The sequence below is a fragment of the Notamacropus eugenii genome, chromosome 4 (assembly GCF_028372415.1).
Source record: "Notamacropus eugenii isolate mMacEug1 chromosome 4, mMacEug1.pri_v2, whole genome shotgun sequence".
NCBI lineage: Eukaryota > Metazoa > Chordata > Mammalia > Diprotodontia > Macropodidae > Notamacropus > Notamacropus eugenii.
The window spans coordinates 183,477,830-183,504,967 of NC_092875.1; the positions used below are offsets into that span (position 1 = coordinate 183,477,830).

The 27,138-nt window shown below is 37.0% G+C and overlaps 1 pseudogene; it reads left to right on the plus strand.

Moving 5' to 3' along the window:
- The first annotated feature begins 886 nt into the window (after positions 1–886).
- LOC140498305 (non-selective voltage-gated ion channel VDAC1 pseudogene) lies at positions 887–2,650 on the plus strand (annotated as a pseudogene).
- Positions 2,651–27,138: the final 24,488 nt, after the last annotated feature.

Consider the following 27,138-nt stretch of genomic DNA (forward strand, 5'->3'; position numbering starts at 1 on the left):
GTTGTTTGTGAAGGTAAGATGAGACAATATTTGTAAATAATTTTGCAAACCTTAAAACATTATTTTGATCTAGGTGTTATTTTTACTACTATCAAACTCTAGAGAATATCAGATGCAATACTAAAATGAAAGTCATAGAGAAGGAGACAATCTATAGAAGAAAATTTTTAGGAAGGGGGATGGGAAGATATCTATGACATCAGATCTCTAGTAATGGATAATGTCCAATAGATAATGATAATTATAACAATTCATAATTATTTAATTTATAATAGAAAGTAAATTTTAAACATTAATGAAAGGAGACAAAGACTACTTAATAGTTTATATGCATACATATGTGTTTATATGTAACATGCATTTGTTTGTATGTATATAGCTTATTTGTACATAATTTCATGTTGTCTCCCTCATTAGATTGTGAGCTCCTTGAGGACAGGTACTGTCTTTTGTCTTTCTTTATATCCCCAATGCTTAGCACAGTGTTTCATACATGAAAAAACAAACACTTAAATGCTTACTGACTGAGAGAGAATTTTCCTTCTTTTACAAATAGATCATCTGAGAATTTTTTCTCTCTTTTCTTCACAATTTTATCTTTCCATAGGTTGAGGAAGTAACAAGGAACACTACTGTGACTTAATACTGATGAATACAGAGGATCTGGTAGAGTGGAAATGTCAGGTACCTGGAGTGCCTGACAGTGTGAAATCATAGAACACTTGGCCTCGCACAGCACTCTGCATACTAGGGTAGCTTAATAAAAGTTTGTGGAATTGAATGACCATATATGTGCCCTCAACTTTAGAATAACTTTTTTAAAAAAAATCAGCTCTCTGTGTCTGCCACCTGCTGCTGCTCCCGCTGCGTCCGTCGGGAAAGGAAGAAAATGGCTGTGCCACCTACTTATGCTGACCTTGGAAAATCTGCCAGAGATGTGTTTACTAAGGGTTATGGATTTGGCTTAATAAAACTGGATCTGAAAACAAAGTCTGAGAATGGCCTGGAATTTACAAGTTCAGGTTCAGCAAACACTGAAACAAGCAAAGTTTCAGGCAGTTTGGAAACAAAATACAAATGGTCTGAATAAAATGGAACACAGACAATACATTGGGCACTAAAATTACTGTAGAGGATCAGCTTGCACGTGGACTGAAGCTGACCTTCGATTCGTCCTTCTCACCTACCGCAGGGAAAAAAAGTGCTAAGATTAAGTCAGGATATAAGCGGGAACATATCATTCTTGGCTGTGACATGGATTTTGATATTTCTGGACCTTCAATATGAGGAGCTGTGGTACTTGGCTATGAGGGCTGGTTGGCAGGCTACCAGATGAATTTTGAAACTTCAAAATCTCAGGTGACCCAGAGCAACTTTGCTGTTGGCTACAAGACTGATGAATTCCAGCTGTGCACCAATGTGAATGATGGCACGGAGTTTGGGAGATCTATTTATCAGAAGGTGAACAAGAAGTTGGAAACTGCTGTCAACCTAGCCTGGACAGCTGGAAATAGCAAACTCGTTTTGGAATAGCAACCAAATATCAGATTGACCCTGAGGCCTCTTTCTCAGCTAAAGTGAACAATTCTAGCCTGATAGGCTTAGGTTACACCCAGACTCTAAAACCAGATATCAAACTGACATTATCAGCTTTGCTGGACTGCAAGAATGTCAATGCTGGTGGCCACAAGCTTGGTCTAGGACTGGAATTTCAAGCATAAAAGAAATTGTACAATCACTTAATTTTAAAATATTTTGCAGGATAGCTACCTTCAGAAATTAGCGTACCTGTTCATATTTTATGTCTGGGATGCAAGTATTGCTATGTATCAATCATGTTAGATCTCCAGGTTAAAGATGATGCAGCTTTAAAGTGTCATCCTTTCAAAGATACAGAAGAAATCCAACTCAGAAAAAAAAGGTCGTTTCACCTCCAGGCTTTTGAGGGGATATGTGATGATTCCCACAACAGCTTTTAGAATTCTCTAAGGATTGAAAGGGTGCATTGAGCCACCTTTTTTCATCTAGAGATAGCTGCTAGTGGAAGGCAGTTGGTAAATGTGGACTGATAAAATGAATGAAATTTTGACTTCCTGAGAATTCATGGTCCATTGCAGTCAACTTGGCTACATATCTATCCTAAGTGGGTAGAAAGAGGCTCATTCCTTGATGGAGTGAAAATTTGTCTGAAAAGGGGACTCTTTTTTTTTTAAAGTCAAATCCTCATGAATTGTTCCGGCTTTGATTAGTTATTTCTGCCAAAAGTTGTCTGCAGAGTCCTTTAGGTGTCCACTTTGTGACAGTTTGATGTGATTAAGCCAATAATGTAGTACTTAATTCCCAGTCTCATTGTGGTTCCATTCACTTTGGCTGAGTACATATAAAGAGGCTGCTAGGACACAGAACCATAAGCAGGGAAGAGTCTGTATAATTGTGCCCACATAGTGACATCACTTGGAATCAAAATTGGACTTCTGTTGTATTCTCACACTAATTGTTTTTAGCAATTAATGGATACATTTTAGAATCTTCCATATGGTGTGGAATTAGAAGCCTTCCCCTCCAAATGCTGTACTTACCACCACTTAAAAATACAACTTGAATAAAATATTGAAACCTCAAAAAAAAAAAATCAGCAAAAATACAGATAATGGATTTCTTAACCAGAACCATTAAGAAGGAAGAAAACTTAAGAGGAAGAGGAAAAAATGAAACTCTGACAATATATAATTGCATATAATCTTGATGAGGAAAAAATGACATCGAAATGGACAGGTGTGGCCAAATAAGTTCTTTGATGAACTCAAACTTTTAAAGGACATTTTCAAAAGGTAGGAAAGGGGACTTTCAAAATAGAGATATTTGGAGTAAATAAAAGGACAAGAAAAAGGTAGCTCTACCATTTCAGGCATATGCTATAATATAAACACATGACAAAGAAAATGCTAAACTTCTCAATTCCTTTTTCTTGCTGTTTTCTCCATCAACTATGATAATGTTGAATTTGAAATGATGGAACAAGCAATGGTTTAAAAGAAAAATTCTCCCTTATTAATTCATTAATGTTAACCAAGCAGAGGTCTCCAGTGTTAGGCAGTAAGGCTTTGTCCTCAGGCCTGCTCTGTGCAAAATATTTATTAATGACTTGGATGAAGACACAGGTTACAAATTTCTCAATTTCAATGACCCAAAGCTGGGGGAAATGGTTAATCTATTGAGTAATATTGATCTGGAGCCAAAAGATCTCAGCAGGCTGCAATGAGGAACTGAAACTAACGAGATTAAACTGTGCTTAGGTCATAAAAATCCAATACACAAGTGGGAAAGGCATGGAGAGATAGCAGAACATGTAAAAAATTACGTGTTTCGCTGGACTACAAGCTCAATGTGACTCAATCCGTTCTGTGTCTGACAACAAAAGTTAATTATATCTCGGGTTACACTGAAAAGAGGAAAGTGCTCAGACCTTAGGATATAATAAACCTAGTGTACTCCATAATGGGGAGGCCATATTTAGAATTCTGTGTTCATTTTGGAGAGGCAAAGAAGTTCTCAGGGCTCTTCTTCTAATTAGCTGAGACTTTGGGTCTGATGAATAATCTGTTCCTCAGTGTTCTTATGCATAGAGTGAGGAGGTACTCTCCTCAGCCTCTTCCAGCTCTAATGCACTATATATAATCTTAGGGATACTTAAAGCCAGAGTTCATCCAGGAGAGGGCATCCAGAATGATGGGGGACTCAAAATCATATCATACAAGGAGAAAAAGGAGGACGTGAGAATGAATATCCCAGAGTATAAGAAGACATTGGAAGAATGGGGAGCACAACAGCTCTTTGCAAATTTGTGAAGGGTTACCATGTAGGTGAAACATTGTATAGAGCACCAGTCTTGGAGTCAGAAAGACCAGAGTTCAAATCCAGCCTCAGGCTCTTACTAGCTGGGTGATTCTGACCAAGTCACTCAACGCTGCTTGCCTCAGTTTCCTCATCTGTAAAATGAGTTAGAGAAGGAAATGGCAAACCACTCTAGTACCTTTGCTAAGAAAAATCAGAGTCAGACACAGCTGAGAAACAAGAATAAAATCATGTAGAACAAAGAAAGGATATATTCTCCATAGCTCTCCAAAGGAAAACTAAGGCTAAATCAGTAGAAGTTACAAGAATTTTCCTTCAATATAAGTTAAAGTATTATAAAAGAGTTATTTGAAAATCAAAAGGACCAAACATGCAGCAGTTTCCCGTAACTGAAAGTATTTAGTTTGAGGCTAGCTATATGACCACCTGTCAGAGATGTTATAAGGTAGATTTATGTATGAGACAGGAGATGAGACAAGTTGACTTTTAAGGTCCCTTCCAACTTAAAGATTTTATTATTCTCCTTTTTCCATGCCCCTATCCCTTCTTCCTAGGTCCTTGAATTTTGTAATAAACATTTATTCGTCTCTGACTTGTTCAAGATGATGATAGATATTTCATTATTTTTAAGACTATAATCTTCAACTGGAAGAAACCTTAAAGACCACTTAATTCAACTCAGATTTTATTTTACAAATGAGGAAACTGAGGTGATCCAAGAGAGGATAAAGGACTTACCCAAGGTCATATAGGATAGTAAATGTGAGAAGTGGGATTTGAACCCAGGCCTTTTGACTCTAGAGCCAACACTTTTCATTATACTATCAATTAATGAGAAGTTGACAATGAGAAAATATATCAGATTTAGGAAGTATGCAAAGAGAAACAGAGCACCAGAGAATCTAAGAACCTAAAAAGATCTTGCCCTATGTCTACGAAAAATTGCTCTGCTTCTCCATGCTTTTTTCTTACTCTGCTCTTTGAGGCACATTTTTGCCTGCTCAGGGAAATTCTGTAACTTGCCTATAAAGCTTTTCTAATTTTCCAAAATCACAACCACAGAAGAAGCTGACTTGTGATTTTTCACGTGGTACTCTGTGCTTGTCCAATTACAAGCATGTCATGAGGGGAAAAACCAGAAAATTCAGTATCTCCACAGTGCTCAGGCAGTGAGGCAGAGATCTCACACTAAAGCACAGGAGAATACTATCTGGAAAACCTGAGCTCTTTCTGGTAAGTGGGCCATGTTTCGATTCCCATGAACCCCCTCTGTGTCCTAAATAAGGTCAATGGTTTTAAACCAAACTAAACAAAAATGTATTACAGGAAGTGAAAGTGGTTGCTTTTTCCTGGTGTCAGAGAATCACCCAATTGCAGCTGAGTTATGCTTTGATTAATTGATTCAGGATGTCTCCCGTTGAGTAATTTTCTTCATGGAGGGTCTGCCAATGTAATTTGCTCACAACTGTCACTGTTTTTCAAATATGAATGATGCTGCATAATGGGTTCAGGTGCTCAGAGAAACTGACTGTCATAAACAGCTTACATGTCACAATCCAGGGAAATAATAGAATTCAGAAAAAAGAAAACAAAACAACTTAAAAGTAGCAACAGAGTGAGGGTGATAGCCATTCTCACTCTTGAGTTAATGCATGATACCTGAAAATTGGTGATGATTTCCTGCTCACTGGGGGCCCTGAAAGGAGCCTTCCCAACCTAGCTAACCTGAGGCTTAATGAACACATGAAGAAGAAAAGATCCTGATCAGATAGACCTCAGATACAGCATAAGGGAGGTTGAGGTATCTTGAAAGTGTACCTATAATTACCACTACATTCCCATATTGTATTGTGATGGTGGGCGAGTTGCATAATTATCACTGATTATAACAAAAACATTAATTTACAATTTGTTGAGGCGTGTGTGTGAGGCACTATAGAGACAACAGTGGGAGAGAAAGCACCAGGGATAGTGGGCTTATAGCAGAAATTAATCATGCTGCAGGTAAGACCCTGCACCTGCAGGTGCACACATGAGCAGACATTGTGGAAGGCATGGGCTATGGGCCTGGAGGAAATGCAGGTGGTAAGTGACAATTGTGAGTTTGGAGTTCATAGGATTTGAAATTGACAGAGACCTAAGTAACTTTGAAGTCCAAACCTCCCATTCTAGAGAAGAGAAAACTTAAAGCCAAAAAAAGTTAAGTGGTTTGCCCTTGGTCTACATAGGTGAGTCTATACCTTACCTTCACAGATGCAAGAAACTTTGTAGTTCAAACCTCCTATTTTATAGAAGAGAAGACTTGAAGCCAGAAAAGCAAAGTGGTTTGGTCTACACAGGTGGGTCTCTACCTTACTTTGATTGATGTAAGTCCATTCTTTTGCAGCTGTAGGTGAGGTGAAGCGGAGTGAGACAGTGTAAAGAGTCAAGCTTTTGAATTCTAACTATACCACTAACTACTTTGTGCAGACCAGTTATTTTTACCATTCTGGGCCTCAGTCCTGTCATCTATAAAATGAGAGCATTGGCCTAGATGCATTCCAAGGTCCCTTCCAGCTCCACATCTTGGATCCTCTGGCCTGCGGTTATGACAGAATTACTGAATTCAAGAAGCAGTTTCATTTTAATCTGGTTAGTCTCACTGCCAATTTTTATAAAGTGTAAGTAAATCTTGTTAGAAGTCAATGTCAGACAGATCTTAGACTTTAGAATTAAAATGAAACAGAAGGCTGGGGTAAAAATCTACCAATGTCATAACTCAATATTTCTACAAACCCACATATCCTCAGAAGGTGGTGGTTCACAATACAGAGGGCTTTTATTTAAGTAAGGACAGAAAGAAATGAAAAAGAATGAAGCATGCATCCGAACTTTTCTAAGTGAATTTTCCTAAAGCACAGGTCTGATCATGTCATTCTCCTACCTCCCTTTTGATTCTAGGGTAAAATGTAATCTCTATTGGCACTTAAATTCCTTCCCATCCCAGGCCCAACTTACCTTTCCACTCTTATTACTCAAAAACCTCCTTCCATGCACTCTATGGTGCAGTCAGACTAGTCTTATTATTCCTTACATTACATTTCCCTTCTCCATGCCTTTGCACCAGCTGATTTCCTATGTCTAAACTAAAACATAGTTCCCTTTTGCCCACTACCTCTTAGGCTCTCTAATTTCCTTCAGGACATAAGTCAAGCACGATTTTGCACATGAAGTCTCTTCTGAGTCCCACAGCTGTTAATGCCTTTCCCCTCAAAATGATCTTGTATTTATTTTGTGCGTGTTTTGTCCATCCCTACATGTGTACCAGTTGTCTTCCCTGAGAGAAGGCAGTCACTTTTTCCCTCATGTGTTTGTATCACCTGGACCCAGCATAGGGCTTGGTATATTGTTTTGTTGTTCGGTTGTTTAAGTCATGTCTGATTTTTTAAGATCTCACTTGGAAAAGATACTGGACTGGTTTACCCTCTCTAGTTCATTTTACAGATAAGGAAACTGAGGCAAACAAGGTTAAATGACCTGTCCAGGGTCATACAGATAGTAAGTGTCTGAGGTCAAATTTGAACTCAGGTCTTCATGATTCCTGGCCCAGCACTCTATCCATTGCACCACGTAGCTGGTACATTGTGGGTACTTAGTAAGCACTTTGATTTATTTAATTTTTAATTGATTGTAAATTATTTTGATCTTGAAACTCTACAGCTGTGTACTGTAAAATCTAGAAGTTCTACACTAAAGAGAATCACAAGTATTTCCTTATTTGGGAGACTGCCTAGCCTTCTTATTGTAATATCTTTCCTGTATTTGAACAGCTTATCTCTGTCTGGGACATACTATTGCCTGCTTTCTCCTGAGTTAGCACAACATGAGCCAACCCTAGCAGTATTTAGGGGAGATTGTCTTTGTCCAAAAAGAACTTTCTGGAGGAAGGATATTTGAAAGAAAGAACAGAAAAAAGTGTGGAGTGGATCCTTTTTTTTTTTTTTTTTTTTTTTTTTTGGTGGGGTGAAGGTAGGAGAAACTCCTACCTTCACGGGGACTGAAGCGAGAGAGAGAGAGAGAGAGAGAGAGAGAGAGAGGAATATCTTTGCCTTAGAAATTTATAGTTGTAGAAGTTACATAAAGACAGATTTATATTCAGGTTAAGGAAGATCTTTCTCACAATTAACATTGTCCCTAAAAGGAATAGGCTGCTTCAGAAGACAAGCAAATCATGGGGTCTGAAAGCAAATGCTCGAAAGCTATTTTTTGAGACTGTTATAGAGGAGATTCAAGTTCATGTATGGATTGTTCTAGATAGATTTTGTCCTCCCTTTCAGCTCTGAGACTGGGAGAATTCTGGGACTTTGTGCCATTACACCTCTTGGACTAGACTTAATGGATTAGTGTCTTTTTAGGAAAATAGTGTGTTAGGTACTTGCCAGTGACAAATATACCAAAAAGTACAGTCCATACACACACTGCAAAATACGCTAACATACTTTTGCCTTAGAAAAACAAGTAACCAAGATTGACAGTAAGGAGGTAGGTAGGTAGATAGATTAGATAGACAGACAGACAGACAGATAGACAGATAGATAACACCTACAAAGATCATAGATGACAGAGCCAAAAAGGACTTGAGGGGTTATCTAGTTACATAATAATGGAGTCATAGAACCCTGTATTTGGAAGGAACCTCACAAACCATCTTTTCTAATGCATAAAGTTAGTCATTTGACTGCATGATCTCACCAAGAACTCAAATAGTATAATTTGATGCATAATCAAGGTGCTGAAAGAATCCATCTCATCATGCTTTTTGGATGGCTAGTTGTTGGCTGTGATTTGGCAGACAAAAAGGTTATCCCTAAACCAAAACTGTTCTTATTACAGGGCCTTCCCCAGAACCTGAAATCCTACCTTTAGAGATTCATTTACCGTGCTAGCTACCTGTCACCTTTTAAAACAGAGAGAAGGCATCACAGAAACAGGATAAAAGACAGGAAAATTTTAATTGTTAGAAGAGAAGGTGGTGGCTAAAGGAAGAATCCAGAGAGTGGGAAAGCAGAGAGAAGAGGCCAGATCTTTGTGTGGAGCCAGAAGCAAGAAGATGGACATCGAAAAGGTCTTGAAAGTCAAAGGAGGTGTGTGAGGGGAGAGAAGATCAAGGGGGATGTCACCATGTCAGTTGTGTCTCAAATCATTTAGTATTCTCATGTGTAACTGCTAGTACTAATATTATTTATCATAACTTAAACCTTTAAAGATCTTTACTACCTATCTTCTTCAAAATGCCTTAAAATCTGCTCCAACCACTCTATCAAACTACCATCTCAGAGGTCACCAATAACCAACCACTTCATTGCCTGATCCAATGACCTTACTTCAGGGTTGAGTGGTTGTTGTTATTTTTTTAATTTAACTTTTAACATTCATTTTCACAAAATTTTGGGTTTCACATTTTCGCCCCTTTTGTCCCCTCCCCCCACCCCAAAACACCGAGCATTCTAATTGCCCCTATGACCAATCTGCTCTCTCTTCTATCATCCCTCTCTGCCTTTGTCTCCATCTTCTCTTTTGTCCTGTAGGGCCAGATAACTTTCTATACCCCCTTACCTGTATTTCTTATTTCCTATTAGCAAGAACAGTACTCAACAGTTGTCCCTAAAACTTTGAGTTCCAACTTCTCTTCATCCCTCCCTCCCCACCCCTTCCCTTTGGAAGGCAAGCAATTCAATATAGGCCATATCTGTGTAGTTTTGCAAATGACTTCCATGATAGTAGTGTTGTATAAGACTAACTATATTTCCTTCCATCCTATCCTATCCCCCATTACTTCTATTCTCTCTTTTGATCCTGTCCCTCCCCATGAGTGTTGACCTCCAATTGCTCCCTCCTCCCCATGCCCTCCCTTCCATCATCCCCCTCACCCTGCTTATCCCCTTATCCCCCACTTTCCTGTATTGTAAGATAGGTTTTCAAAACAAAATGAGTGTGCATTTTATTCCTTCCTTTAGTGGAATGTGATGAGAGTAAACTTCATGTTTTTCTCTCACCTCCCCTCTTTTTCCCTCCACTAATAAGTCTTTTGCTTGCCTCTTTTATGAGAGATAATTTGCCCCATTCCATTTCTCCCTTTTTCCTCCCAATATATTTCTCTCTCACTGCTTGATTTCATTTTTTTTAAGATATCATCCCAACTTCTTCAATTCACTCTGTGCACTCTGTCTCTATGTGTGTGTGCATGTGCATATGCATGTGTGTGTGTGTAATCCCACCCACTACCCAGATACTGAAAAGTTTCAAGAGTTACAAATATTGTCTTTCCATGTAGGAATGTAAACAGTTCAACTTTAGTGAGTCCCTTATGACTTCTCTTTGCTGTTTACTTTTTCATGCTTCTCTTCATTCTTGTGTTTGAAAGTCAAATTTTCTTTTCAGCTCTGGTCTTTTCATCAAGAATGCTTGAAAGTCCTCTATTCATTGAAAGACCATTTTTTCCCCTGAAGTATTATACTCAGTTTTGCTGGGTAGGTGATTCTTGGTTTTAGTCCTAGTTCCTTTGACTTCTGGAATATGATATTCCACGCCCTTCGATCCCTTAATGTAGAAGCTGCTAGGTCTTGTGTTATCCTGATTGTATTTCCACAATACTTGAATTGTTTCTTTCTAGCTGCTTGCAATATTTTCTCCTTGACCAGAGAACTCTGGAATTTGGCCACAATGTTCCTAGGAGTTTCTCTTTTTGGATCTCTTTCAGGTGGTGATTGGCGGATTTCTTGAAGACTTATTTTGCCCTCTGGTTCTAGAATCTCAGGGCAGTTTTCCTTGATAATTTCATGAAAGATGATGTCTAGGCTCTTTTGTTGATCATGGCTTTCAGGTAGTCCCATAATTTTTAAATTGTCTCTCCTGGATCTATTTTCCAGGTCAGTTGTTTTTCCAATGAGATATTTCACATTATCTTCCATTTTCTCATTCTTTTGGTTTTGTTTTGTGATTTCTTAGTTTTTCATAAAGTCATTAGCCTCCATCTGTTCCATTCTAATTTTGAAAGAACTATTTTCTTCAGTGAACTTTTGGACTTCCTTTTCCATTTGGCTAATTCTGCTTTTGAAAGCATTCTTCTCCTCATTGGCTTTTTGAACCTCTTTTGCCAATTGAGTTAGCCTATTTTTCAAGGTGTTATTTTCTTCAGCATTTTTTTGGGTCTTCTTTAGCAGGGTGTTTACTTGTTTTTCATGCTTTGCTTGCATGTCTCTCATTTCTCTTCCCAGTTTTTCCTCCACCTCTCTAACTTGATTTTCAAAATCCTTTTTGAGCTCTTCCATGGCCTGAGCCCATTGGGTGGGCTGGAATACAGAAGCCTTGACTTCTGTGTCTTTCCCTGATGGTAAGCATTGTTCTTCCTCTTCAGAAAGGAAGGGAGGAAATACCTGTTCACCAAGAAAGTAACCTTCTATAGTCTTATTTTTTTTCCCTTTTCTGGGCATTTTCCCAGCCAGTGACTTGACTTCTGAATATTCTCTTCACACCCACTTTGCCTCCAGATCTGCCCAGCTAGCACTTGGGGTCTGAGATTCAAATGCTGCTTCCCAGCCTCAGGGCTTTGGCGGGGGCAGGGCTGCTATTCAGTTTGAGATAAAAAGTTCAAGTGCTCAGGTGGGGGCAGGGCTGCCACACAGGCTCAGTTCCCTCAGGAGATTTATGCAGAGACCTTCAACAATGGATCCAGGCTCCTGCCTGCTTAGGGAGCCTCTGTCTGCTCCTGCCTCCGCTGCTGCATCCCGAGGCGGCCTGAGTTATGGGGGCACCCCACTCCCCTCTCGGCAAGCCGAGAAGACCCTCTCACCAACCTTTGGGACCCGTGGGTGGAGGGACCCGCGCGGCCGCTGGAGATTCCGTCCCTGAAGCCTGCTCAGATCTGCTCCTCTCGGTGCCGCACTGGCCCAGGCAGGGCTGGGCTTGGCTCCAGGTCCGCAGCATGATGGACCTTTGGTGTCTGTTTTCAGGGCTCTCTGGAACAGAAATCTCCTTCGCTCCATTGTTCTGTGGCTTCTGCTGCTCCAGAATTTGTTGGGAGTTCTTTTTTACAGATATTTTATGGGCTGTGGGTTCAGAGCTAGCATACGTGTGTCTTTCTACTCCACCATCTTGGCTCCGCCCCCCACTTTTTGTTATTTTTAAGAATTAATATGAAAAAGTTGATAGAGTGATGGATTTGATTCAACAAGGTCTGGGTTAGAACTCTGCCTCTGATGCTTAACTATATAATCACTGAGTGTCAATTGTCTGAGGTGAGATTTGAACTCAGGTCCTCCTGACTCCTGCACTGGTGCTCTATCCACTGTACCTCACTAGCTATGTGACCTTGGACAAATCACTTAACCCCAGTTGCCTCATCCTGGGTCATCTCCAGTCATCCTGATGAATGTCTTGTCACTGGATTCAGATGACTCTGGAGGAGAAGTGAGGTTGGTGACCTGCATAGCCCTCCCTCACTCAAAACAAAGTGAAGTGCAAGACATGTCATTATTTCTCTGATGGCATGGTCTTCTTCAGCAACAAAGGATGAACACACACCCATCCCCCACCACCCCCCACACCCACACCCACACACACACACATAATCACTGATGAATTAGTTAATCCCATTAAGCCACAGTTTCCTCATCTGTAAAACTGGGTTTCTTAAGGGAAAAAAATCTTTGGTATTATTCCCTCTCTATTACCTCTCATAGCCAGTTGATTACCAAGTCTTGTCAATTCTTGCTTGGGTACTTAGAGCTAGATTCATGAAATCATTTGGTGCCAGAATAACCTCCACTGGCCCACAATGCCTTAGCTCTACATCTTTTCATCCTGTGCAATCTAAGGGCATGTCTCCCTAGATGATCCACCCAATTCCCTAGAGATTTTCCTCTGCTTCTTTTAACATTCTGTGAGAAACAGTGCAGCACTATGGCTATCTGACTGCCATCTCTCGCTACTGCATTATGACTGATCTTCCTTATTTTCCAGTCATACCTGTCCATGGCCAGTTCTTTTATGTCACTTCTCACATGTGAGTCATCATCCCACATTCTATGAGCACACTGTTCCATTACCCTTTGTGTCACCTACAATGTTGTTTTCTTTTTAATTGTGGTGTTAACAATGTACAACTACAAATCATTACTCAGACATATTGTGTATATATATATATATATATATATATATATATATATATATATATATATATATATATATATATATATATATATATATACACAATATATATAAATACATTGTTTTGTGTTGTTTGTTTTGTGCCAATGAACAGCTTAGGTTCAATGAGAGTACTGTGTTAATATTCCAAATGTGATTCCCCAATATCTTCCTGTTATTCAATTCTAGGACTTACACATTGTCCATTGGTATTGTATAAACTAAGTCAATGTATAGGCTATCCAATTACATGCTATGATTTAGGCAATATCTTCCCCTGCCCCAGGCGGATAGTTTTTAGATAAATCTCATTTGAATGACTCTGAATTTCACTGAGGAGACTTTGTAGATTCTGAAACTTGGCCCAATTAGAGTAATATTATCTGTGAATAGGAGCACTGGAAGAACCTTGCCATCATTAGGAAAATCTTCCCCTCAGATTCTGTGTAGGACGTCTGTTCTAGTTCATTCCAATATCCTCAGAATTTATAGGGGGCTTCAAAGGAGAATTAGACCAGTCATTCTATGCTCAAAGCAATCAGCCTTTATTTGGCTCATTTTAACTCACATGTGGAAAGGCTGTGTTCCTTAATTTGAGGTATCAATGGCTGAAAGCACAGAGAGGAAGCTGGGGGCAACCAGAGAAGGATCCTAGGGTAGCAACAAACCTCTAAACTAGCTAATGATGAGGGGATTCTAGAATAAGACAGGAAATTACCTGACTTTTCCAAATTCTCCTATAAATAATTAAAAATAATGCCTCAAAGTGAACTTGAGAGTGGCAGAAAACATTTTAAGCCAGGGTAAACCAATTGTCTAGCCTACGATAAATTAGTCCTAAGTCCTAAAAGAACATTAGGCTATGCAACATGACTAAAGTGAAAATGTATTTAGTAAAAATGTATGTGTAGAACACATATAAGATTGCACACTGTCTCTGGAAGGAGGAGAAAATATAAGATTTATGGAAGTGATTGTAAAAAACTGAAAACAGATAAATTAATTAAAAAAGAAAAACAAAAGAACATTAGGAAAGACCTGACCTCCCAGGGCAGTGGTCTGGCTTGACTGAAGGGGAGTTGCCACTGAATCAACAAGCAAAAAACCCTGAATGCATCTGTGATAGAAGTAACTTCAGCATCATAAACTTTCTCCCCACTGATGGTGGTGGTGGTGGTGGTGGTGGTGGTGGTGGTAGGGCATCAAATGACTGATCAAGGGAAAATCACAGGATCCAGATGCTCTGAGTCACAGTCTGAGGCTATAGCTGTAGGCAAGAAGCAGCAAGTACACACTGGTGAATGTGGTAGCAGAGTGTAAGGACTCTGCTGGATGTGAGCACTCACAAGAAAGTGGAGTGCCTGGTTTTGGTGCCAGGGCAGAGGGGTAAGCTGAGGGCTATAGCCATGGGGAGGACCACAGGGAGAAAAAGTATTTGCAATGACAACATTGCTAGGGACCCTAGATATGGTTCAGGCTCAAAGAGGAGTCTCGCTCCCAGATAGAGCTAGGAAAGTAATAGTATGAAAGATCTGAAACCTGAGACATTACTCTCCACATCACATATCTAGAGTCTAATTCTAACATAAAATTAATAACCAAGAAATAAGCTTGAATGAATCAGCAAAAGAGAAATAATCTGACCATAGATAACTGCTATAGTGATAAGACAAGGTCAGGGTTTGAACTCAAAAGAAGACAGTGAAATCAAAAACAATTACTTCTAAAGTTTCAAAGAAAAATGTATCATTGTCACAAACCCAAAAACAGTTCTTGTAAGAACTTTCCAAAAGAACCTTTAAAACTCAAATAAGAGAAGTTGAAGAAAAATCAAGAAAAAAATTGAAAGTAATTCAAGAAAAAAGTTATGAAAAGAAAGTCAATCAAATAGGAAAAAGAAATCCAAAATCTTACAGAAAAAAGCAACTCCTTAAAAGTTAGAATTGGGCAAGGGGGAGCTTATGACTTCATAAGACATCCAGAAATAATAAAGCAAAATCAAAAGAATGAAAAAATAGAAAGATTGTGAAATATCTCATCACAAAAACAACTGACCTGGAAAACAGGTGGAGAAGAAACAATGTAAGAATGGTTAGTCTACCTGAAAATTATGACTCTTAAAAAAGAGCCTAGATACTTTAATTTAAGAGTTATCAAGAAAAAAATACCTTCAAGTTTTAGAAATAGAAAAATTAAAAAATCACCACCTGAAAAGATCCCAAGAAGAAAACCCACAGGAACATTACAGCTAAGTTTCAAAGCTCCCAGGCCAAGGAGAAAATAGTACAAGCAATCAGAGACAAATAATTTAAATATGGTGGCATTACAGTCAAGATAACACAAGATTTAGCAGCTTCTACATTAAGAGACCAAAGAACATTAAATATGATATTCTGAAGAGGGAATGAATTTGCAACCAAGAATAATTTACACATAAAAGCTGAGTATAATCCTGTAAATAAAATAAAAGTATGCTTAGTGAATTAAAGGACTTTCAGGTATTTTGAGGAAAAGACTAGAAATGAACAGAATATATGATTTACAATCAGGAGAAACTTAACACAGTAAGAATTATAAGGGATTTAATAAGATCAAACTGTTTACTTCTTATATGGGAAAACACTACCTGTGACTCTTAAAAATGTTATCTTTACTAGAGTAGTTTGAAAGGACAGACATAGATAGAAGGCTTGGGGTTGAGCTGAGTATGATGGGATGATCCTAAAAAATAAAATTTTCTAGGAAGACGTAGGAGCAATTATCTCATACAAATGATGCAGGAATGGAAGAACTGTTATAGTGGAGGATAGGAGGAGGTGGAGGGTTGGTACTGCTAGAACCTTATTCTAATCAGAACTGAGTTAAAGAGGCATTAATATATACATCTAAAAGGGTATAGGTTTTCTTAACTTACAGAAAAATAGAAAGGCATGGGGTTATGATAAGAGAGAGCTTCTTAGAAGGAGTGAAGACTAGGAAGGTCATGGTCAGAAGTAAATTACACATCTGGGGAGGAATAGGGTAAAAAGAGAGGGAGAGAAAAATAAATAATGGGGAAAAATAGCAATGATAACTTTAAATGTGAATGGGATGAATTCACCCATAAAATGGAAATGAATATCAGAATAGATTAAAAATTAGAATCCAACAATGTGTCATTTACAAGAAGCATTTAAAAATGAGAGATACACATAGAGTCAAAATAAAGGGCTGGAATAGAATTTATTATGCTCCAGTTGACACACACAAATAAAAAGCAGGGTAGCAATCATGATCTCAGACAAAGTTAAAACTAAAATAGATTTAATTAACAGAGATAAACAGGGAAACTACATTATATTTAAAGGTACCATAGGTAATGAAGCAATATCAATACCAAACCCATATTTACTAAATGCTGAAGCATCCAAATTATTAAAGGAAATGCTGAATGAATTACAGGTGAAAACAGACAGCAAAACTATAATAGTGGAGGACTTCAACCTTCCTTTCTCAGAACTAGATAAATCTAACCATAAAATAAATAAGAAAAACAACAAGGGGATGACATGATAGATGTCTGCAGAGAACTGAATGGGAATAGTAAGGAATATACCTTTTTTCTCAGTGATACATGATGTGTTTACAAAACTCGGCTATATATTAGGGAAGAAAACTTTATAGTTAAATTCAGAAAAGCAGAAATAATAAATGCATCTTTTTCAGATCATAACCCAATAAAAATTATATTTAATAACGGACTATGAAAACACAAATTAAAAATTAATTGGAGACTAACCTAATCCTAAAGAATGAGTGGGTTAAAGAACAAAGCATTAAAGAAATAAATAATTTTGTTAAAGAGAATTAAAACAATGAGATAACATGCCAAAATCTATGAGATGTAGAAAAAGCAGTAATCAGAGAAAAATTTATATCTCTAAATGCTTCCATCAACAAAATGGAGAAAGAATAGATCAATGAATTGAGTTTGTAATTTAAAAAATAGAAAATAAACACAAATTAAAAATACACAGTTAAACACCAAGTTGGAGATCCTAAAAATTAATGATGAAATTAATAAAATTGAATATAAAAACACTGAATTAATGAAACTAGGAATTAACTTTTATGAAAAAACTATTAAAATAAACTATCAGTTGATATGATTGAAAAATGGAGAAAAACCAAATCTTTTCAGAAATAAAAAGGATAAACATACCATTAATGATGATGAAATAAAAAAAGACAAGGAGTTGTTTGTCCAATTACATGGCAATAAATTCACCAATTTAAGTAAAATGGAAGAATACTTACAAAAATATAAATTGCCTAGAGTAACAGAAGAGGAAACAATATCTAAATAAATCTATTTTAGAAAAAGAAATTGAACAGGCTATAAATGAGCTCCCTAAGAAAAAATCATTAGGACCAGATAGATTTATAAGCGAGTTCTATCAAGTATTTGAAGATCAAGTGGATGCAATATTAAACAAGTTATTTGGAATAATAGGCAAAGGAGTCCTACCAAACTTCTTTTATGAAATAAATATGGTGCTTGTACCTAAACCAGGAAGAGCAAAAACAGAGGAAGAAATTTATAGACCAATTTCCCTAATGAATATGGAAGCAAAAATCTTAACTAAAATACTAGCTAGGTGACTATAACAATATATCACAAAGATTATACATTGTGATCAAGTGGGATTTACATCAGGAATGCAATGATGATTTAACATAAGGAAAACTTAACATAATCGATATCAATAATAAAAGTAACAAAAATAATGATTATATCAAAAGATGCAGAAAAAGCTCTTGACAAAATACAAAACTCATTCCTATTAAAAACATTTGAAATCATAGGCACAAATGCATTTTTCCTTAAAATAATAAGAAGCATCTACCTAAAAACATCAGCAAACATTATTTGTAACAAGGATATGTTAGTTTTCCAACAAGAGGAGTGAAACAAGAATGCCCATTATCACCAACGTTATTCAATATTGTATTAGAAATGCATTAGAAGTGATTATTTACATTAGTACATAAATTAATACATAAATACATTAGAAATTAGCAATAGCCATAAGAGAAGAAAAAGAAATTGAAGAAATCAGAATGGGCAATAAGGTAATAAAACTATCTCTTTCCATGGATAATATGATGTTACATCCTAGAGATTCAACTAAAAAAGCTAGTTGAAATAATTAATAATTTTAACAAAGTAGCAGGATATAAAGTAAATCCACAATAATAATCAGCATTTCTGCATATAACCAACAAAACCCTGCAAGAAGAAATGGTAAGAGTTACCCCATTTAAAATAACTGTAGATAGCAAAAAAAGAAAGAAAGAAAGAAAGAAAGAAAGAAAGAAAGAAAGAAAGAAAGAAAGAAAAGAAAGAAAGAAAGAAAGAAGGAAGGAAGAAGGAAGGAAGGAAGGAAGGAAGGGAAGGAAGGAAGGAAGGAAGGAAGGAAGGAAGGAAGGAAGAAGGAAGGAAGGAAGGAAGGAAAGAAGGAAGGAAGGAAGGAAGGAAGGAAGGAAGAAAAAAAAGAAGAGAAAAGAAAAAGAAAAAAATACCTGGGAGTATATCTGCCAAGTCAAACCCAGGTACATGAACATAATTATAAAACACTTTTTTATACAAGTAAAGCCAGATTTAAATAATTAGAGAAATGTTAATTGTTCATGGTTGGGCAGAACCAAAACAATAAAAAAATGGACAATTCTACCTAGCCTAATCTACTTTTTCAATCCCATCCCAATGAAAATACTCCCCCCGCCAAAGTTATTTTATTGAGCTAGAAAAAATAATAAAATTAATTTGGAAGAATAAAAGGTCACAAATATCAAAAGAATTAATTTAAAAAATGTAAAGAAAGGATATTTGGCAGTACCAATGTATCATAAAGTAGAAATTATCAAAACTATCTGGTACTGGCTAAGAAATAGAAATTTAGATCAATTAAACAGAATAGACATACTATGTATATAAGTGATTATAGCAACTTTGTGTTCAACAAACATAAAGATTAAAATCTTTAAAATAAATACTATCTGGTAAAAAAAAATTTGAGGAAAACTGGAAAGCATTTTTGGCAGAATCTAGGGTACAGACAAATATCTAACATCATTTACCAAGATAAGATAAAAAATGGAAACATGACTTAGATATAAAGGGAGATATCATAAGTAAATTAGAAGAACAAGAAATATATTACCTATTAGACATATGGACAGCAGAAGAATTTATGAATAAATAAGGACACAGAGAATTATGAAATGTAAAATGGATGATTTTATTACATTTTATTATCACATTATTTACATTATTGCAATTTTACTACAATTTATCACAATATTACTTTTATTATATTTTATTAAATTAAAAAGGTTTTGTGCAAATAAAAGCAATGTAGCCAAGAAAATAAAGTAGACATGGCGGGGGGGGGGGGGGAGGTTATAGATAATTCCTCAGATAAAGGTCTCATATATAAAATACGTAGAGAACTTTGTCAAATTTATAAGAATATAAATTATTCCCCCATTGATAAATTGTCAAAAGATATGAGCAGGCAATTTTTGGATGAAGAAATAAAAGCTATATAAAGTTAAATGAAAAACATGTTCCAAATCATTATTTGAGAAATGCAAATTAACACAACTTTGAGATATCTTATACCTATCAGACTGACTAAAATGATAGGGAAAATAACAAATGTTGTGAGGGATATGGAAAAATTAGGACACTAATACTGTTCATGGAACTGTGAACTAATCTAACCATTTTGGAGAGTAATCTGGAATTATATCCAAAGAGTTTTAAAACTATGTATACTCTTTGACCCAGCAATAACATTATTAGGTCTGTTTCCCAAGATGATCAGAAAAAAAGGAAAAGAACTTATATGTTCTAACATATTTATACCAACTCTCTTTGTGGGTGCCAAAGTACTGGGAATTGAAGGGTTGCCCATCAGTTGGGGAAGTTGTGGTATGTGATTATGATGGAATATGACTGTGCTGTAAGAAATGATGAGTAGGTTGACTTTAGAAAGACATGGAAAGATTTGCATGAAATAAGGAAGAGTGAGATGTGTAGAACCCAAAAATGTTGTATACAATAATAGCAACTGTTTCAAGGATAACTGTGAATGACTAAGCTATTCTGAGTATTATAAATATTCAAATCAACTACAAAGGACCTATGAAGGAAGATGCTATCCATCTTCAGAGAAACAACTGATACACAGAAGTAAGCAAGCATAGTTTTACATATATACATATCTGTGTCAAACTGTGGCCTTCTCTAGTGAGGGAAACAATTCAGAACTTAAAATATAATTCACAAAATTTTAGTTTAATTTTAAAAAAACTTCCAATATAGGGCATCAAGCTATTACCTCCAGCTCCAGACCCCCAACTAGCAACTCTGCCAACACCTACAAAATAGAACTAATCAAGAAAGCTTAGGAAAGGTATGCAATTAAAGATACTCCACTAGTGTCTATTATAGAAAGCAAAAAAAGAAAAATTCTAAGAACTTGACAAATACCTTGACTTAATGGCTTAAATAAGGCAGTAGATTCAAAGTAGAAAAGGTAAAAAAAAATGTTGGAAGATACAGCCAATATAAACAAAAATAAAAAGGCAAGAACTTGCAGATTATTCCGAAGGTTCTTGTCTGTACATCATGAATAGTTTCTTCAAGAAGGACATCGATGGGCAGTGGATAGAGTAAGCATTAAACCTGTTAAAAACAATGAAATTGACTTTCATCAGAAAAAAAGTCAACATTTACTAATGGAGCATTCACTTCAGAAAATAGATGTCTATATACAGTTATAACACTGGTTAGAGCAAGAATCAAGATCAATACTAAATTAGAAGGATTTTTAAAAGAAGGCATTTCTTGTAATTAAAACAGTTTCAACCAGGCCCCTTTTAAATCAAGTGTTTGTATTTACCTGTTCTGATTCGTTTAGTGTGAACTTATGAAAGAGATTACCTCTCTGAGACCCAGTTTCCTCATCTATAAAATGGAGATAATTATGCTTGTATTCTCTTTAGCTTCAGGTTGGTGTGAAGAAAGCCCTTTGTAAATCTTTAAGAGGATTGTAAGGGAGCCAGCTCCTTTGCTAAATTTCTAATGTTCTTATTTGACATGCAAGCTATTGATAGCACGCTTTCTGTATTTTGGTGGAATGGAGACAGTGTGCATGAAGACCACACAAAGGGTACAGGCAGGACTCAATAAGTAAGGACAGTTATTCTGTGAATTTTTCATTTCTAGCTTTGACATCTTGAAAATAGCTTAAAGAGTACTAGAGAACTGTCATCTCTTATCATAAATCCCGCATACCATTTATAACCAAAGGAGGATACCTCCACCACCACTACCATTCCCAAGTAAGAATTCTGCATGGCAATCTTGTCTGAAATTTCATTCATTTTATTATTTGGAGATTTGATTTTTGTTTGGGAGAGAGGTAGTTTTTTGATGGAGATGTTCTCCATGTGTGTGGGAGAACGCTGGCTGAACAAATCATTTTGTGACCAAAATGTAAAGGTGGCCCTTTGGCTTGAGCTTCCAGATGTTAACTATAACCCTTTCAGTTTCATAGTACTGATTCTTCCTAGAATTGATTTCCCAATTTGTTGTTCAGTCCTTTCAGTCATGTCTGACTCTTCATGATCCTATTTGGGATTTTCTTGCAAAGATACTAGGGTGATTTCCCGTTTCCTTCTCCCATTCATTTTACAGATGAGGAACTGAAACAGGGTTAAGTGACTTGCCCAGAGTCACACAGCTAGTAAATGTCTAAGACCAGATTTGAATTCAGGAAGATGAGTATTCCTGACTCCAGGCCCACCTAGGTGCCACCTAGCTGCCCTTTAGATTTGATTACATGTTTAAAAATAATAATAATGAGGTACTATGTAACCAGGAATTCTTTATTATAAATTCCTAATATAATGATGAATAAAATCATATAAATCAATTGACAACTCTATCACTTATGCTTAAGGTAATGATGAGGCACCCTGATTTATCTGGGATGGCCTGATTTTTTTATTCTTCTTATAGGACAACACATTCTTTGCTATATGTTCTCACTGATATTTTATGAAGTACCAGCATCTTTTTATGAATTATTATATTCATTCATCTGTTCATTCATGCATTCAAAATGTAATTATATCATATATGATTAATAATGTTTTACATATTCATCATAAATAGTGAATTATATATTTGGAACCTAAGATTTTTTTTTCATTGATACGTATGGTATTTTGCACTTTGTCAACAGCATCCAATTCTACAATTCTTTCTCAGAATGGTGGCCTGAGGAAAGCTCTCCAGCCTTTGGGGCTCCAATCTATTTTTAATCAGGGGAAAGTAAGAGTCTTGTAATAAAGGATAAGAGAAGCCTGGGACTATTATGTCCTCTCACCCCCTGCCACTAATGAGCCTGAGCCTTATGAATAAAGATGGATATTAAAAAATGGGGGAAAAAGAGTACTCATCCCTCTTCTGTTACCCATCCCCATTATCTCCTGTTGTCAGTCAAATGTCTCCAGTTTACTGGCAGGAAGCCTGGTGGCCTAAATGTCCTTGAATCTCTGGGACAATTCTTTTCCCTGTCTCCATACAGATCTCTACTGGTAAGCAGGTTGTCTCCATTCTTTCTCAAGCTAGAGACCTAAATATTGAGGTTTATTTTAGCCCCTGTTTCTGTCAGTTAAGAGGCAGTTAGGTGGCACAGTGGATAGAGCACTGGGCTTGGAATCAGGAAGATTCATTTTCATGAGTTCAAAGCTGGCACCAGACACTTACTAGCTTTTAGACCTTGAGCAAGTCACTTAATTCTGTTTGCCTCAGCTCCTGGTCCATAAAATGAACTGGAGAAGGAAATGGCAAACCACTACAGTGTCTTTGCCAAGAAAACCCCAAAATGGGGTCACAAAGAATTTAATGAGACTGAGCGAAAAATCTGTTGGTTAAACCATAATCCTTCCTTCCATTGGCTATCTATGATCTCAGTCCACAACACACAGGCCTCTGGCTCCATGGACTTTGCCTTGCTTTTCCTCCAAGAGATAAGATCTGCCTTCCTGCTTCACCTGATCCCCTTAAGCTTCTTACAATAGCCCTTTCTTCTTGTTTTACTTACTGTTTCTATTCCAATAGATTTATCCAGGGGTCTTCCTAGTCTGTCCTAGAGCACTATGTCTGATGATATGCTAGGAGGGTGAGAAGGAGGAGGACTGCCAGGATATTGGAAGAGGAACACGAAGAACAGGAACTGCAAAGAAGCAGTGGGTAAAAAACTACTGCATGTAACATAGTCATCCAAATGCAAGTTAAGTAACGTGATGTCTAAATATGTAGAAACTATCCTTCACCAATTATAATAATTATCAATTCATATACTGCTTTGTGATTCACAATGCTCTGGCCTTTCCTCAAAATAACCCTTTGAGAGGAGGAAAACAATTATCATTTCAATCTTACAGCAGGGACACACAGCACTTAAGTGACATGTTGCTTGCTAATTAAATAGCCATGTTTTTAAAAAAAACAACACTCTCCTGGCTTCGATTTGGGTATTCTTTCTAATAAACAAAACTATATCTTCACGTCTTTGGGGCTGTTCCTCATAATAGTGAGATTACTTTGAGCCCTACTCAACATTTCAGTCAGTCCCTTTATTGATCAAAGGCAAGCATTTGCAAAGCAACTGACAGAGGATTATAAGTAAAGTCCCAGACCATGGAATGGTTATTCTCCATGTTGGGTTAACTGGCCCAGATGCAAATTAATATACTACAAAGTGAGGACATGAGATGATGCTAAATAGAAGAGTATTCAGAGTCAACAGAACTTTGTCAGAGAATGAATGACTGCTTCTGCAGCAGGGAAATCTTTTATTATTGTTTTATTATTTGTTTGCAGTGCTCTACAGTCACTTCCATATATCTTAGATTTTTTCTCCTCCCTTCCCCCTCTTCCCCCCTACCTCCCCATTCCCTCCCTAGGATGGCATACAGTTTTATATAGGTTCTACACATACATTCTTATTAAATACATTTTCACCTTAGTCATGCTGCATAGAAGAATTAAAATGAATGGAAGAAATCATAAAACAAATCAAAACATAAAATAAAAGAAAATGATCTTCTTCATTCTGTGATTGAATTCCATAGTTCTTTTTTGGGATGTGGATGGTGTTTTACTTTAAGAGACCATTGGGAATTATTTAAGTCCTTGCATTGCAATGAAGTACTAAGTCTACCAGAAAAATTCCTCGTACACTGTGGTTGTTGCTGTGTACCAAGTTCTTCTGGTTCTTGGAGCAGGAAAATCTTGAGTCTGATCTGGCAGATTAAGAATACTTTTCTTTGTGGGTCATACCTGAGATTCTATTAGTAGTGCTTAGCACCAAAGGTGCCACGTAGTAGGCACTTAATAAATTACCCATTGACTGACTGACTAGTAGGAAACTCCCTCTACTAAAGTAGACCAGACAGTTAGGTGGCACAGCTGACAGAGTACTGGGCCTGAGATCAGGAAGACGAGTTCAAATTTGACTTCAGATATTTATTAGCTCTGTGACTTTGAACAAGTCACTTAACCACTATTTGCCTCAGTTTCCTCATCTATAAAGTAGAGATAATAATAGCATTTACAGTGCAGGGTTGTTGTGAAGATGACATTAAATAACATTTCTACACTGCTTTGCACAGGCCTGGCACTATATTTTAGGCTATATAAATGCTAGTTACTATTATTATTCGTTCAAGTCAAGTCAACACTTATTAAGGCCTGCTATGTGCCAGACAGTGTGCTAAACCCTGGAGATACTGAGACAGGCAGAGATAGACAGCCTCTGCCTTCCAAGGAGTTTCCATTTTAATGAGAGAAGACAACATGTAAAAGAACTTTTTTAAAGGGGAGGTTTAAAGAATTTGTGTCATTGAACTGAAAAGATTATCAATTACTCTACAATTTAGAATCTAAAAGAATTGCCCAGGGCACTGAGAAGTTATGTGATTTTCAGTGCATCACTGAGTAATTCTGAGTCAAAAGTCTCTCTGAGTCTAACTACCACCCCCTATCAACTAATCCATGCTGTATCTCTCTTCAAGAATACATATTTTGGGTATAAATGCTTGCATTCCAAGTGAAGGAGACAGTATTCGATATGAGCAAATCATTATAATTTGCTAAGACTGTGGAGTCTTGAGAAATGAGGCAGATTGGTGAGGTAGTAAGGACAGTTGTTGGAACCAGCTTGAGTTCCCTTGTAAACAATATTGCTATGGGAAAGCACAATTTACTGACTTTCCCAGTCAGAAATTCTTGTCACCTTCAAGCAAATGATTTTCAGGCCACCACCTTAACTGAACCCAGTCAAGAAAGAAAGACATCACTGATCAAGATAAAGGGATTTAACAAGTGTTGCAAAAACACAAACACTATTTCTAGCTCAGCACACACATTCAAATACATCAAAAATTATTTCTATAATTTGGAAATATGAGTTGTAACCCTAAAAATAAAGACACATAGGTAGGCCGGCCAAGATGGTAGGATAAGAGGAAGCAGTACAATCCTACTTCCCCATCTCCCACAAGTACTCCAGCAGAGATGTAAGAAAAATGTCAAACCAAGCAGTGATCTGGAAATTTAAGGTGAAACCACAGTGGGTCATATTTCCAGTATAAGACAACAAATTTTACTTAAAGGTAAGTGACTGGAGCTGGAAATGTGACAGAGGAGATCATGGAGCCAGACCCTAGGAGCCTAACTGAAGTGCAGCACTCTAGTTCTGATCCCAGAGAGGGATTAGCCTGCTCAACCCTGGTCTCAGAACAAGACCTCAGAGCTATCTCCTCTGATCCAGAGAGGGAATTGTGGTCTCAGACCTAGGTACAGAACAGGGCTGGGGTGCTCTCTCTTTGTCCAACAGAAGAAATTACATACTTGTACCAAGCCACAGTGTTATTGATCTGATGCCAAAGAAATGATCATAGGCTCAGTCTGAGAATCAGAACAGAGGTCCAGTACTGTTCATCCAACCAAGAGAGGGAATGGCAAACTTTGCTCCTAGTGCATGGCTTGTAGCAGTGTCCCTCTGACTCAATAAAGGGAGATTCAGCCCTCTGGCAAAGAACAGGGATTATTAATAGTTCATGCTATTTCTGTGAATCTTCAGAACCTTCTAGGTAGCTGGCCCAGGCTAGGGCAAGGAACTACCTACTGGAACTGTACTTAGGAGTAAGTCTACAGCTGTATTGCCTAGATCCAAACTAGTTTCTGGAGACTGGAAAGCCCTGGAGGGCATTAATCAGACCGTGCCCTTGATTAGACCACATAGGGTCTGCTGAAAAATTGGGCTGCTCCCCAGCCCAAGCTTTCTCTGTGATCATAGAAGAACACAGTATATATATCCAGAGAATATAGTAGTAGGGCAACAAGTAAGACAGATGCGTCTATATAAAACCGTAACAATCCTGCCAGAAGTTTGCAAAATTGACCCTAACACAAAGTCTCAATTCATGAAATAGGAAATGAATAGATAAATTTTAAAAATAGAGAACTATCATGATACCAGGAATACCCAAGGCACAAACCCAGAAGAGAATAATTTAAACCACCTATAAGGATATCTTAAAAGAAAAATACAACTTGACCACAAGATCATTTAGACTTCCTAGAAAAAATAAGACAGGAGCTAAAAAAAAAGTGTTAAATACTACTACAGATGAAACGAGAGTGCTAACACAAAGAATTAGAAATAAAGAACTACAGAGGAAACACTTGGAAAGAAAATTGACTGTTTCTCAAAAGAGGAATAAAACCTTTCCCAAGTAATAGGCTCCTTGATAAGTAGAATGTACTAAAGAAAAGTTAATGATTCCATGAAGCCAGAAACATTCAAACAAAATCAAAAGATTGAAATAGAAGAAAAGATAGGGTAATATATGTCATAAACAACTGACCTGGCAAACAGAACAAGGAGAGAAAATTCCAGAAACATTAGGCTACCTGATAGCCATAATAAAAAAGAATCCTAAATGTCATATATCAAGAAAACGTGAAAGAAA